The following is a 12,142-nucleotide window of genomic DNA, read 5'->3' on the forward strand; positions in this document are numbered from 1 at the left end:
GGTCTTCCCCTTGGAGACTGAGGCTTGAGAAGCTCTAGAACGGCTCACCTATTCTGTCTCCTTCAAACAAAACCCGTCAGGAGTTGGTCAAGGATGGCACACAACAGGGAGGGATGTTGGTAAATGGACTCTGGGATGAATTTCTGGAGAGAGGGGAACAAGGATGCTCCCACCACATAGTGCGGTGGGGGACTCTTGTTACCCAGATTTGAGGGTGAGAATTCCGAAAAGTCTGAAGGTATGTCTGCAGAGCACCTCTATCTGTGTTCGTTTTAATGCTCTTGTAACTCGTCATTTGTAAGCTGTTGACACTGGTGAAAAACACTGGTACCCGGCGGACACTTACACCTGCAGATTCGCATCCACGTCTGCCATCCGTTTCGGTTTTATCCCTGAGGCTGCGGTGACACGGCTGCTGCTCAGCGCTCCCGTCCTTTCCCTGGTCTCCACCACCCGCCCACGGACACACTTTGCAAAACATGAGTGAGGAAACGACATTCACACATGCCTACCCTTTGGCCTTACTTCTGGGAGAGCCGGCGGGGGTCACGGGCGCTAACACCCTGTCCGGTCTCGGAGGAGAGGGACTGTGCGCTCTCCAGACCCCAGGTGGGACCCACAGGCCCAAAGCGGCAGGGTGGTCCCCTTGGGTCACCTCTCCCGCAGCACTGCCAACAATCCCCACTCACCCAGCCGGACACACTTCTGCCGCTTGAACCAGCCTCGAGTGTCTGCCACCATTTGATTGTTTTCTAGCACATCAGACGCTCAAAAGTCAGCTGGGTGATCTGAAAAGAAGAAATCTACGCTGTTGTCAGCACAGAGCTGAGAGAAGCCTAGCGTGGCCAGTGGAGATACACAGAGACGTGCGTTTCCGTCTGATGGGAGGGTAGGACCAGATGCCACCGCACCCAAGGGTGTAAGCTTTGAGGCTTGAAAATGCTGTAGGCACACTCCTGTTTCTGGGCCCGCGTGTGGCGGGGTTCTCCTCACCTGCACTGATGGCTTCATATGCTGAGGATCATGTTCTGCCCCTTACTTTTCAAGACACCCACATCCCGGCACCTTTGGGGTCCAGCCCCAGAGCCCCTCCGAGAGGCGTGGGGAACTTCACTGGAGCCGCTGTGGGCTCAGCAGCGAAGAGCGAGCTGGTCCCTTTGCTGCTCAGTTTAATAAGAAGTGTAGGTAAAGCCCCACCTCCCCACGTTCAAACTCCCTTCTAAAAATGGACTGCCTTAATTATATGTTAAATATGATTCAAACCTGCAGGGAACTGGGACTCAATAAGCATGAAAAAATTAATGAAAAGCTTAATTATTATAATAATACCATTAAAATCTAATAAAGGAAGAAAAAACTAGATTTCATTCTATTTTAGCTTGAGCATCTAATATCTTTTCTCCCCCCTTTAGCAGAACTGTAATTAATTTAGACTTGGGTTTTCAGAAAAGCTAAATTATGTGCTACAATACTTAGAACTTTTGGAGGAAAGGAAGCAGAGTGTGGAAGAAAGTGCATGAAATGGTGCGGGATGGTGCAGCTCCGTCCAGTAGGATGGACGGACCATGTGGACGGACGGACCAGACGTGGTCCAGTAGAACCACGTCAAGGGCTGCGGTTTCAGGAGGTCCAATCTTTTTTTTTTTTTAACCACTTTTAATTATTAATGAATCTTCCAGCTGCTCCGATTCCTCCCTTAGCCCAGAGCTGCACCGTGTGCAGGTATTTAGGGCTCAGGTGTCAATCAGCAGTGATGGATGCTCTGGGTGTTTGTAAAAAGTCTGCTCACCCTGGGCCACCCTCACCACCCCTACCCCACCTCCAACACCCGAGAAAGCTCACAGCCCAGAGCTCCGAGAGTGGCACTCCCAGCTCGCCTTTGCGGTGGAAGGAGTCTATTTCTTTCTTTTTTAAGCTCTATTTTTATTTTATATTGGAGTACAGTTGGCTAACAACGTTGAGTTAGTTTCAGGTATGCGGCAGAGTGGTTTGCTTATTGTATAACTTAGTGGAACTAGTGGTGAAGAATCTGCCTGCCATGGCTGGAGACGCAAGAGAAGAGGGTGTGATCCCTGGGTTGGGAAGGTCCCCTGGAGGAGGAAATGGCAGCCCACTCTAGTGTTCTTGCTGGAGAACCCCATGGACAGGGGAGCCTGCAGGGCTGCAGTCCACGGAGCTGAGACAGTCAGACAGGCCTGAACACAGCACCTTCTTTCCCGTGTAGCTTATCGCAGGATTCGTTGTAGACTTCTCCGTGATCTGCATCAATGCTTGTTGCTTATCCGTCTTATACACAGTGGTGTGTGTGTGTTAATCCCAAGCTTCTAGGAGTACATTTCTTCGTCCATCAAGTGTTCTTGGACAAGCCTCCCCCGGAGCCCGAGCTGCGGGGCACAGTAATGGGAAGGTTGGAATCACAGTCTTGACCCCACAGCAGTGACTTAATAGGAGACAATGCTTTTTCCCAAATTATTCAATCCCACTCTGGCTCCATTCTGAAGAGTGTGACCTCACCTCTGGATCCACTTCTCTGTAACTGTATAAGGATGGTTTGGGGGTTTATTTGTTCCATAATGTTTGTTGGACACATGCTACATGGAAGACTCCTTCTTGGCCCTAGGAAGTCAAGTCTACACAAGCATCGTAAGAGTTAAAAGGGAATTAACTGAGTAGTTTGGATGCCATTCCAATGGCAAAAATATTGCTGGCTCCTTGCTTTGACTGGTGGTTAGGGGCCCATCAGATCTGTTTTATTTTTGTTTTCAGTTGGAACAATGAGCAGTCACTAAGTTCTGTCAGCTCTGGGTCTGAGTTCTTTCTGGTGAGACGCCTTCCACAGCCGGCTCTCAGGTCAGTCGCCCTTTGCTCGAGTCACGCTGCGCGGATGATCCATCCTTCACATTCCACTTGGAAGCCACTGAGTTTCAAACTCAGGCCTGATGCAGAGACACGGGGCCGTGGCCGCTCACCTGGGGCCGACCAGCCCCGTGTGGTTGCCGGGGGGAGTGGAGTGCCTGCCTCCTGGGGGTTACGGAGTGTCCGGGACCCTCAGCCTCCCCGAGCAGGCCTGGAGCGAAGCTCTGCTGCTCGTGGGCTGGCCAGGGTGCCTCTTGGTCAAGGAAGTCATCTGTCTACCGACCTATCTATTTATTCAAATAATTTTTTTCTTGGCTGTGCTGAGCAGCTTCTGGATCTTGACCTCTAGACCACCAGGGAGTTGCCTCTATTCACTTATACATTTTTGAGAAGTACTTGACACATCTCTGTGAACATTTAAGGTGTAGAACTTGATGGCTTGATTTACATACATGGTGTAATGATTACAATAACTTTGGGTAAACAGCCATCTTCTCATACAGATATGATAAAAAGAAAAGAAAGAAGAAAAGAGGGAAAGCATTATCCCTGTGAAGAGAACCCTTGGAATTGCCCTCTGAACACCTCTCCTGTGTGTGACGTGGAGCGTTCACTGTGGTCCTTACACTGCGCATCACGTCCCCAGTCCTTCCTTATCACTGGAAGTTTATGCCTTTGACTGCCCTCCTCTGATTCCTCTACTGACCTCAAATCTGATCTTTCTATTGCTTTTTACTTCCATTTTGTTGGATTCCACATATAAGTGAGGTCCCTGGTGTTTGTCTTTCTCTGTCTGACTTACTTCATTTAGCACAATGCCTTCAAGGTTCATTCATGATGTCAAAAATGGAATAGTTTCCAAATTTTTTATGCCTGAATAAAATTCCATTCTCTCTCTCTCATATATATATGTATAATTTGTTGTTGCTGTTCAGTCACTCAGTCATGTCCTACTCTTTGCAGTCCCATGGACTGCAGCTTGCCAGGCCTCCCTGTCCATCACCAACTCCCGGAGCTTGCTCAAACTCATGTCCATTGAGTCGGTGATGCCATCCAACCATCTCATCCTCTGTCGTCCCCTTCTCCTCCTGCCCCCAGTCTTCCCCAGCATCAGGGTCTTTTCTAATGAGTTGGCTCTTTGCATCAGGTGGCCAAAGTATTGGAGCTTCAGCTTTAGCATTGTATATATATATCTACACACACACGATATATGTAAATATTTATCCATATATATACACAAACATACATAAATAATGCTGCAGTGAACACTGGGGTGCAGATACATTTTTGAGTTAGTGGTTTTATTTCCTTTGGATATATTCGCAGAAGTAAAATTGCCTGGACATGGTAGTTCTCTTTTAACTTTTTGAGCACCTTCCAGATTGTCCTCCACAGCGACGGCGCCCAGCTGCAGCCCCGCCAGCCGTGTAGGGGGGCTCCCTTTCCTCCGCATCTGCGGCAGCACGGTCACATCTTCTCTTTTTGGTGATGGCCATTCTGACAGGTGTGAGGTGACAGTTCATTGTGGTTTGATTTGTTTCCCTGCGGACTACTGATGTTGAGCATCTTTCTCGGTATCTGTTGACCATCTGTATGTTTTATTTGGAGAAATGTCTATTCAGATCCTTTGCCTATTTTTTTAAGTTTGTTTTTATTTTATATCTTTGCTATAGAGCTGTGTGAGTTCTTTATATAATGTGGGTAGTAACTACTTACCATACAGATGGTTTGCAAGTATTTCTTCCCACTCTGTATGCTGTCTTTTCTGGCATTTCCTCTTACACAGATGTTGATCCTAAGGCATCAAGGTCCCATCCTTAGGCTCGCATTTACTGTAATTGCTTCCTCAGGGGCTCTGATACCCAACACAACCACACCTAGGGTTAGAGTTTCAACATACGAATTTTGGTTTCCCAGGTGGCGCTAGTAGTAAGATACCTGCCTGCCAATGCAGGAGACATAAGAAAGGCAGGTTTGATCCCTGGGTTGGGAAGATCCCCTGGAGAAGGAAACGGCAATCCACTCCAGTATTCTTGCCTGGAGAATCTCATGGTTAGAGGAACCTGGTGGGCTACAGCCCGCAGGATTGCAAAGAGCCGGACACAACTGAAGCAACTTAGCACGTGCACTATCAAACAATCTCTAGCAATAGGTCTTCGTTATTTGGGGGGAGGGCAGTCTAAAAGACACTGTTTCTCTGGAGATAGAGCAGAGGTCAAGGAAATGCTCAAAAGGAGCTTTCTGTAGTGTGATTTGCTGTTTGTGGCTTTGGGTCAGGAACGGCTGGAAACGCCCTTTTCCCTGGAATCACGGCTTTCTACGGCTAGTTTTCCAGGGTTAGCCATCTCCCTTAAAGGGAGGAATGCGTGCTGGGCTGCAGACATGACTATGCTTCATGCAGTCAGCCTGGAAAACACGTGTGGGTGGCGGGGATGGACCCCAGTCCCGCCCATCTTGTTGGCAGGGGCAAGGTGACGCATGGCTGGTCCTCTGAAGCTGTCTCCAAACTCAGCGGAAGCAGAGCTATTTCTATTCAGCCTCTGCCTGATGCTGCAAGCAACGCAGGCTGACTCTCGGTGCCGGCCTGTGGTTACAGCCGTGCTCTGGGTCCCACGGAAGACTCTCAGAGCCCACCTGGGGGGGAGTCTCGACACGGGGTTTGGGCTGCCCTGAACCCCGACTTTCCTGCAGCAGGGGGCAGGGGAGCAGCTGGCCTGAATCTCACGGCAGCATGGGGACCAAACCGCTCACAGGGAGGGTTGGTCCTTCCCCCCCCCGGGCAGAGCACCAAACCAGGAGAACTGAAACGACCCCTGAGCGGTGGGTGGGACCACTGACACCAGGGGAATGCAACTGAGAGAACCCCTTATGAGGTCTGGGGGCTGCTCTACTAAGGGGCGTCAGGAGGCGGTTTCTAAGTCACCTGGCCAGGTGGCCACCACCTTCTCAATGTCCCCAAGGGAGGCCTCCACCGCTGGAGAAGCAGTTTGGGGGCAAAGCTTGCCTGATTCGCCTAAATGAACCTTCAGTGCTTCCAGCCCTGTGTCTAGCAACCACCACTGGCACAGCCTTATCCTTGGCCCAAGAAGCAGGTCCTATTAGAGCTGCTATAAAACACTGCGGCGTTTAGAAGCCTGAGTAAGACCCCCCAGAGCCGTACCCGCTGTCAGGGGGCTGACCTCCGCAGGGCGAGGGGCTCCGGCCTGGGGAGCCTGGAGGCAGGCTGTTGTCTTACGTTCCAGGCGAACTCAAGCTCTGTCTTCACGCAGCTGGAAAGGAAGCGGGGCTGTGTGCATTCCGATGCATCAGTGCGGTGGAAATCCTCAGTTCTCAGAGTGAACTGCATTTTGTCAGGAGCCTACGGGGTTTTAAAACTCCAGGTGTCTTTTCATTAGCTAGCTGGATCCTGACTGGTGCCTGAAGTCAACAGGATAGCATGTGCAGTTTTAACAACTATGGGGCCAAGAATTTGGGGGAAAGGAATAGAAACATGTTCTGCGGAGCACACATCACGTAAAATCGTACGGCGTTCATTTCGCGATGTGCTGAAGCCGCCAGGAAATGAGACGCTGGTGCATTCTGGCTGGGGGGTACCATCTGATCACCCTGAATTCCAAACAAGCCGTTGATGGAGCGTGAATGGGGAGAAACCATCGGTGGAAATTAAAGGGTCTACGCCTTCTCTGCACACTGTTAAACGAGGCTCAGAAGACAGATGAGCTAAACTGCTTCTGGTCTCGGGGAGCCTGCTGTCCATTACCAGGGTGAGAAGGCCCTGCTGGTGCAGGGGACCCTGCAGTTCCCAATAGGAGGTGTCTATGTGACTGTCCTCACTCCCGTCTCAGTGTGTGGAGGTCAATGGAATCAAAACCAAGGACTGCCTCAGAATGCAGACTCCTGGGCCCTTACCAGGCCTCCTGCATTAGAACTTTGGGGGGTGCTGGTGAGCTTAGGGCATGGATTTCTAGTGAGCTGTGAAGATGCGATGGACCGCCTATAATTTAAGGATACCAGCGCACATGAGGGGGGCTGCTGGCTCACAGTTTTCATCTCTTTGGAATGCACCCGGAAATGGCACCTGGACTCTAGTCCCAGGGCTTGGGGAGTTTGCTACTTCGTATGCAGCACCTTTCAAGTTAAGGCAGCTTTGTAACTTGGAGGTCATCTTTGTCCTCTCTAAACAGCGCCCTGGCTTTGTCAGCGTCCCTCCTGAGGTCCCCAGGCATCACTGGGAAGCTGACCGCCCTGTGTTAGCCAAGGGTTAGAATGGCCCTGCGCTGAGCACCGAGTCAGGGAACACATTTCAGTGGGACTGGAGTCAAAGGCGTGCCCGGGGGTGTGGTATTCGCCCGCAGTTTTACTTTCTGCTCTTCTTTATTCCTGATCTTCTAAAATTCCCTCTTTTACCATTTTCTTTCTGTTTAAAGGAATCTCTTTCGCATTCTTTTAGGGTAAGTCAGCACATATGCCTAGGTTTCCTTTATTTGAGAGCGCCTTGATACACCCACTGTTCACTCCGTACGGACAGTCTCACTGGGTTAGGGTCCTGGCTGGTAGCTCTTTCCTCTGAACAGTTGAAGATCCTTTGTCATCTGCCCTGGACTCCCTACTGTCCAGTTAGAACTCTGCTGTAATTTACGCCATTTTCTTCTGTACCTGTTGTTTCTCTCTCACAAATTTCACTGCTTTTAGTTTTCAGAAGTCTTACTATGATGTGTTTTGGTATAAATTTTTTTTGGGGGGTGGTTTATTCTGTCAGGAGTTTTATTCTGAGGAAATGCTCCTCAGCTTCTTGAATCTGTAGGTCTGAGTCTTTTTGCCACACACAGGAGACTTCCAGAGCCCCTTTCAGTCCTGTCTTTCTATGACTCCGACACCACCACATGCATATCAGGCATTTGTTTTGCCCCACGGGTCACCGAGACGCTGATAACTCGGCTTTTCTTTTCCCTTAGCTGTTTAATCGGGTAGCTTCCATTATTCTGTCCTCTTCAGCACCACGTCTGGGACCCAAAAGTTAGGAAGAAACGCAGCTGGTTCCCACTCGTCCTGCTGGGGGTTCCCGCCCTGACGGTCCTTGTCAGTCTCTTCCCACATTTCAGAGTCTGTGCGCTTGTTTCATATATAATGTCCTGAGATTTTAGGATCGTTGTTGTTGTTTTGTCTCTAAGTTGCGTCTGACTCTGTGCAACCCCATAGACTGTAGCCCTCCAGGCTCCTCTGTCCATGGGATTTCCCAGGCAGACTACTGGACTGCGTGGCCAATCCATTCTCCAGGGGATCGTCCCAACCCAGGGATCGAACCCAGGTCTTTTACATTGCAGGTAGATTCTTTACTGCTGAGCCACCAGGAAAGCCCAGATTTTAGGATCAGTTCCGTTCAGTCACTCAGTCGTGTCTGACCGTTTGTGACCCCAGGACTGCAGCACGCTAGGCCTCCCTGTCCATCACCAACTCCCAGAGTTTACTTAAACTCAAGTCCATTGAGTCAGTGATGCCATCCAACCATCTCATCATCTGTCATCCCTTTATCCTCCCACCTTCAATCTTAAGGAAAATATTTGCTTTCCATCTCCACAGAGGAAGAGGTTCTATAATCATTCATCTTTCTCCAGAGGAGTTTCTTTTGTGACTCTTGGGCATGTCAGCATCTTAGGAGTCAGCTTTGCACAGCCTATCTGAGGGGTGTTGACTGACTTTGCCACTTTCATGATGTCGCATCCTTGTGCAGCGTAAACCTGCTCCTTACTGTGAGACCCTAAGTCTCTCAAAGGCACGTGATGTTTGATGGCGTTCTCATCATTCATCAGAAATTCCGATATATCAAAAGTCGTTTAATAGGAAATGCAATATCCCAGTGAAATGCATGCTTCTTTTTTTTCTTTTGGATTAGAAGTAATTCTCGTCCTTGTCCTCCTCCCCCCTTCTACCGCTTTCTGTCTGATGTCCCTTCCCGGTGAGTGGAGACTGACCCATACTGCTTCACACGGAGTCAGACAGTCTCCACGTCCCAGAGCCAGGCGTGCTGGACCTGGTGCTCCCCATTTTTTAAACTAACTTTTATTGGAGCACAGTTGCTTTACAAGGCTGGGCTGGTTTCTGCTGTACAGTGAAGTGAATCAGCCCTGCTTACACATACATCCCCACCCTTTTTGGATTTCCTTCCCGTTTAGGTCACCGCAGAGCGCTGAGCAGAGTTCCCTGTGTTACACAGTAGGCTCCCACTAGTTACCTATTCTATACGTAGCATCGATAGTGCACACGTGTGTGAAGGCGTGTGTCTCATTCAGAGGACGCTGTATCTAACTAAGCCAGCAGCCCTGAACACCGTTCAGCTCATAACCTCCCCAAACCACCCAGAATGCAGGGTGGAAGGCTCCTGTGGCAGGGACTGGTGGGGACTTTGATCACTAGGAAAGAAGCTTTGCAGGCTGCAGTGGTCGAGAGACCTGCCTCCCAGGGCTTCAGTCAAGACCTGAAGTGATGCTTTGACTTTGTTTACTGCCTGTCTCCACCTGTGTAAGTTCTTTGAAAGCTGGAGGCTCCTTTGTCACATTTATGGCTTCACCCATAGCACCTGGAACCAGGTAAGAACTCCATAAATAGTTACCGGAAAAGGAAGTAATAAAATTTTCATCCCTAAGGCCAATGCATTTCTTGAACAACATGTTTCTTTATATAAAGATATTCTTGAACTTGAACAGCTCTTACTGACTTGAGGATCTTACCTTGATGGAAACACCGTACCCTAAGTGACACTTTAATCTCTTGTGACGTTGGAGCAGAGTCCAGCAAACTTGTATGCTTGTGGTATAAAGTGAAAAAGTGTAGGTCATCTGCTCAAACTTGAAGCACCATGTTCAAAACTTACCTATGATGAGAAATCCAGCTGCACTTGAAGATAGGCTCTCAAAAGGTGATAGTGATCTAGAGTCATATGAAAATTGCAAGCTTAGTTCAACTGCTGAGACGCACGTATTTCTTAGAATAGTTTACATGCTGAAAGTGGAAGATGTGGGTGTGTTGAGATGCCTGCCTGTCCAACACAAAGACACTGGTCAGAACCAAGACTCAGTAGCTAGGGAACTCAACATCAGCCCCAAGCGAAGTGAAGCCATATAAGGGGCGCAGGGGAGCCAGACTTGGTATAGAATAGATCCAGGTACTTTTAAAATAATTAGTTATAAAAGGCAACTTCCCAGTCCCAAAATTACTTCATGTTGATCACTGGTTGCCATCAGAAAATGTGAAATTTCTAAAATTTAGAAATTAAGCAAATAAATAGTCCAGATTTCAGGAATTGTTTCATGGATGGGTGAGCAACCGGATATTTTTAAGAAGGGCTCCCCACTCACAAATCACATAGGAGTCCGTGATTCCTGGGGCTGCTGACTGCAGAGCCTCTGCAGGACCAGAAGGTTTTCATGTTCTGGTCTCTGCATAGGCTCTGGTCTGGGGTGCGTGTTCTGCGATTTGCAAAGTAAATAGCCCAGGTCTTCTGAGCTCTCGATTCTGTGCTGACTACAAATGTGGAGCACGTCAGGGAGGCATCCGACGTCTCAATAATGCATGCTCCCCAACACTTAATTATTTTGGAAACATCTGTTGAAGGAAAAGACGCTGCGGAGGGAACCTGGGAGTCAAAGGATCAGACTGTGCAGTCACGTTTCACTGTCTGAACGGGAGTGGGGGCCTGGGCGCCGGGGAAGCGGGGATGCGGCAGTCTCCAGGCTCCCAGGAGAAAGTAGCCCTGGACTGATCGTCGTGTGCGGGACAGACGGACCCTCGATGGAAGGCACGCAGAGGTGTACTGAGAGAGGCCGGCTGTCCCCAGGGCTCAGAAGAGAAGGGTTCCTCCTAGAAGGTCAGGGACTTGTGCGTGCAGATGACCCATCCAGGGAGCCTCAGGGGGAGAGGGCAGGGCTCAGGGAAGCAGGGATCCCCCTGTTCGGCCGGCGTTTCAGGCCCATCAGCTAACCACCCTGAATGAGGGCATGGGAGTCATTCCCCCAGTGAAGAATCAAGACCATGGTAGAGACCCCGCCAGGGCTTAGGAGTCAGGGATTGAGCCCCAGGTCCAGACACCCTCTGACCATCTCCAGGAGGGGCTGTCTAGACATAAATGCCTCCTGTTCCCCTTCACAAACTATTTATCAGTTATACAGAGAGTTTTCAATCTGTAAATTCATACTTAGGTGTGGAAAGTGAAGAGAAAACCTTCAGCTCACACCTATCCGAGCCACTGCTAGTGGCTGAAGGGGGCTCAGAGTCCAGGACTGGGGAGTGGCCTGCAGGCTGGAGGAGTGGGTGGGGGGCTACTCCCGAAGGTCTGGCTCCAGCTTCCTGGGTTCCATCCCTGGCGATCTGACAACACTGCCCATTCAACCTCACTGCTCAGCGTCCCAGGGAGAGTGTTCTTTAATCAGGTCCATTTCAGCAAAACCTTTCAGGAGTGATAAATACACAGACTTTGCAGAAAAGATGATGGAGGGAGAGAAAGAAATAAAATTCCAACTAGTGCAGGAGGAGCTGTGAGGAACATTGACAATTTCTTCATGACAGTTTTAGACTTAAAGTTCAGTATTGTCTTTTGCCATTTTATCTGTGTGAATACCTGCCCCCTTCCCTCCCCACACATTCCCCAACATACAGTAGGGCTGCATCTGGTCACTCTCCCCTAAGTGATACCGAGCAGAGTACGTGTCATTTTTTTTCCCCTTAAAGCTTCAGGAATTTCACAGCCTCCCTTGGTAACTTTTTCAAATGCCAAGTATCTCCTGGTACTGTGATTTTTTAAAATTCTTGCTGTTTTTCAGTCACTAAGTCACGTCCAATCCTTTGAAATCCCATGGACTATAGCATGCCAGGCTTCTCTGTCCATCACCAATTCCCGGAGCTTGCTCAAACTCATGTCCATTGAGTCGGTGATGCCATCCAACCATCTCATCCTCTGTCGTCCCCCTCTCCTCCTGTTCAATCTTTCCCAGCATCAGGATCTTTTCCAATGAGTCAGCTCTTTGCGTCGGGTGGCCAAAGTATTGGAGCTTCAGCTTCAGCATCAGTCCTTCCAATGAATATTCAGGACTAATTTCCTTTAAGATCAACTCATTTGATCTCCTTGCTCTCCAAGGGTTTTGACTTGTTTTTGTTTTATGAAGATTCAGTGAGATTTAAAAACCCCGTCATTACATGTAATAATTGCCTTCCCTTTTAAAAATTATTATTTTATTTTGATTTTCATAGTATCTGCTACTATAGCCAATTTAACCACGTTAGAAAATATTCC

The sequence above is a fragment of the Cervus canadensis genome, chromosome 16, assembly GCF_019320065.1.
Source record: "Cervus canadensis isolate Bull #8, Minnesota chromosome 16, ASM1932006v1, whole genome shotgun sequence".
NCBI lineage: Eukaryota > Metazoa > Chordata > Mammalia > Artiodactyla > Cervidae > Cervus > Cervus canadensis.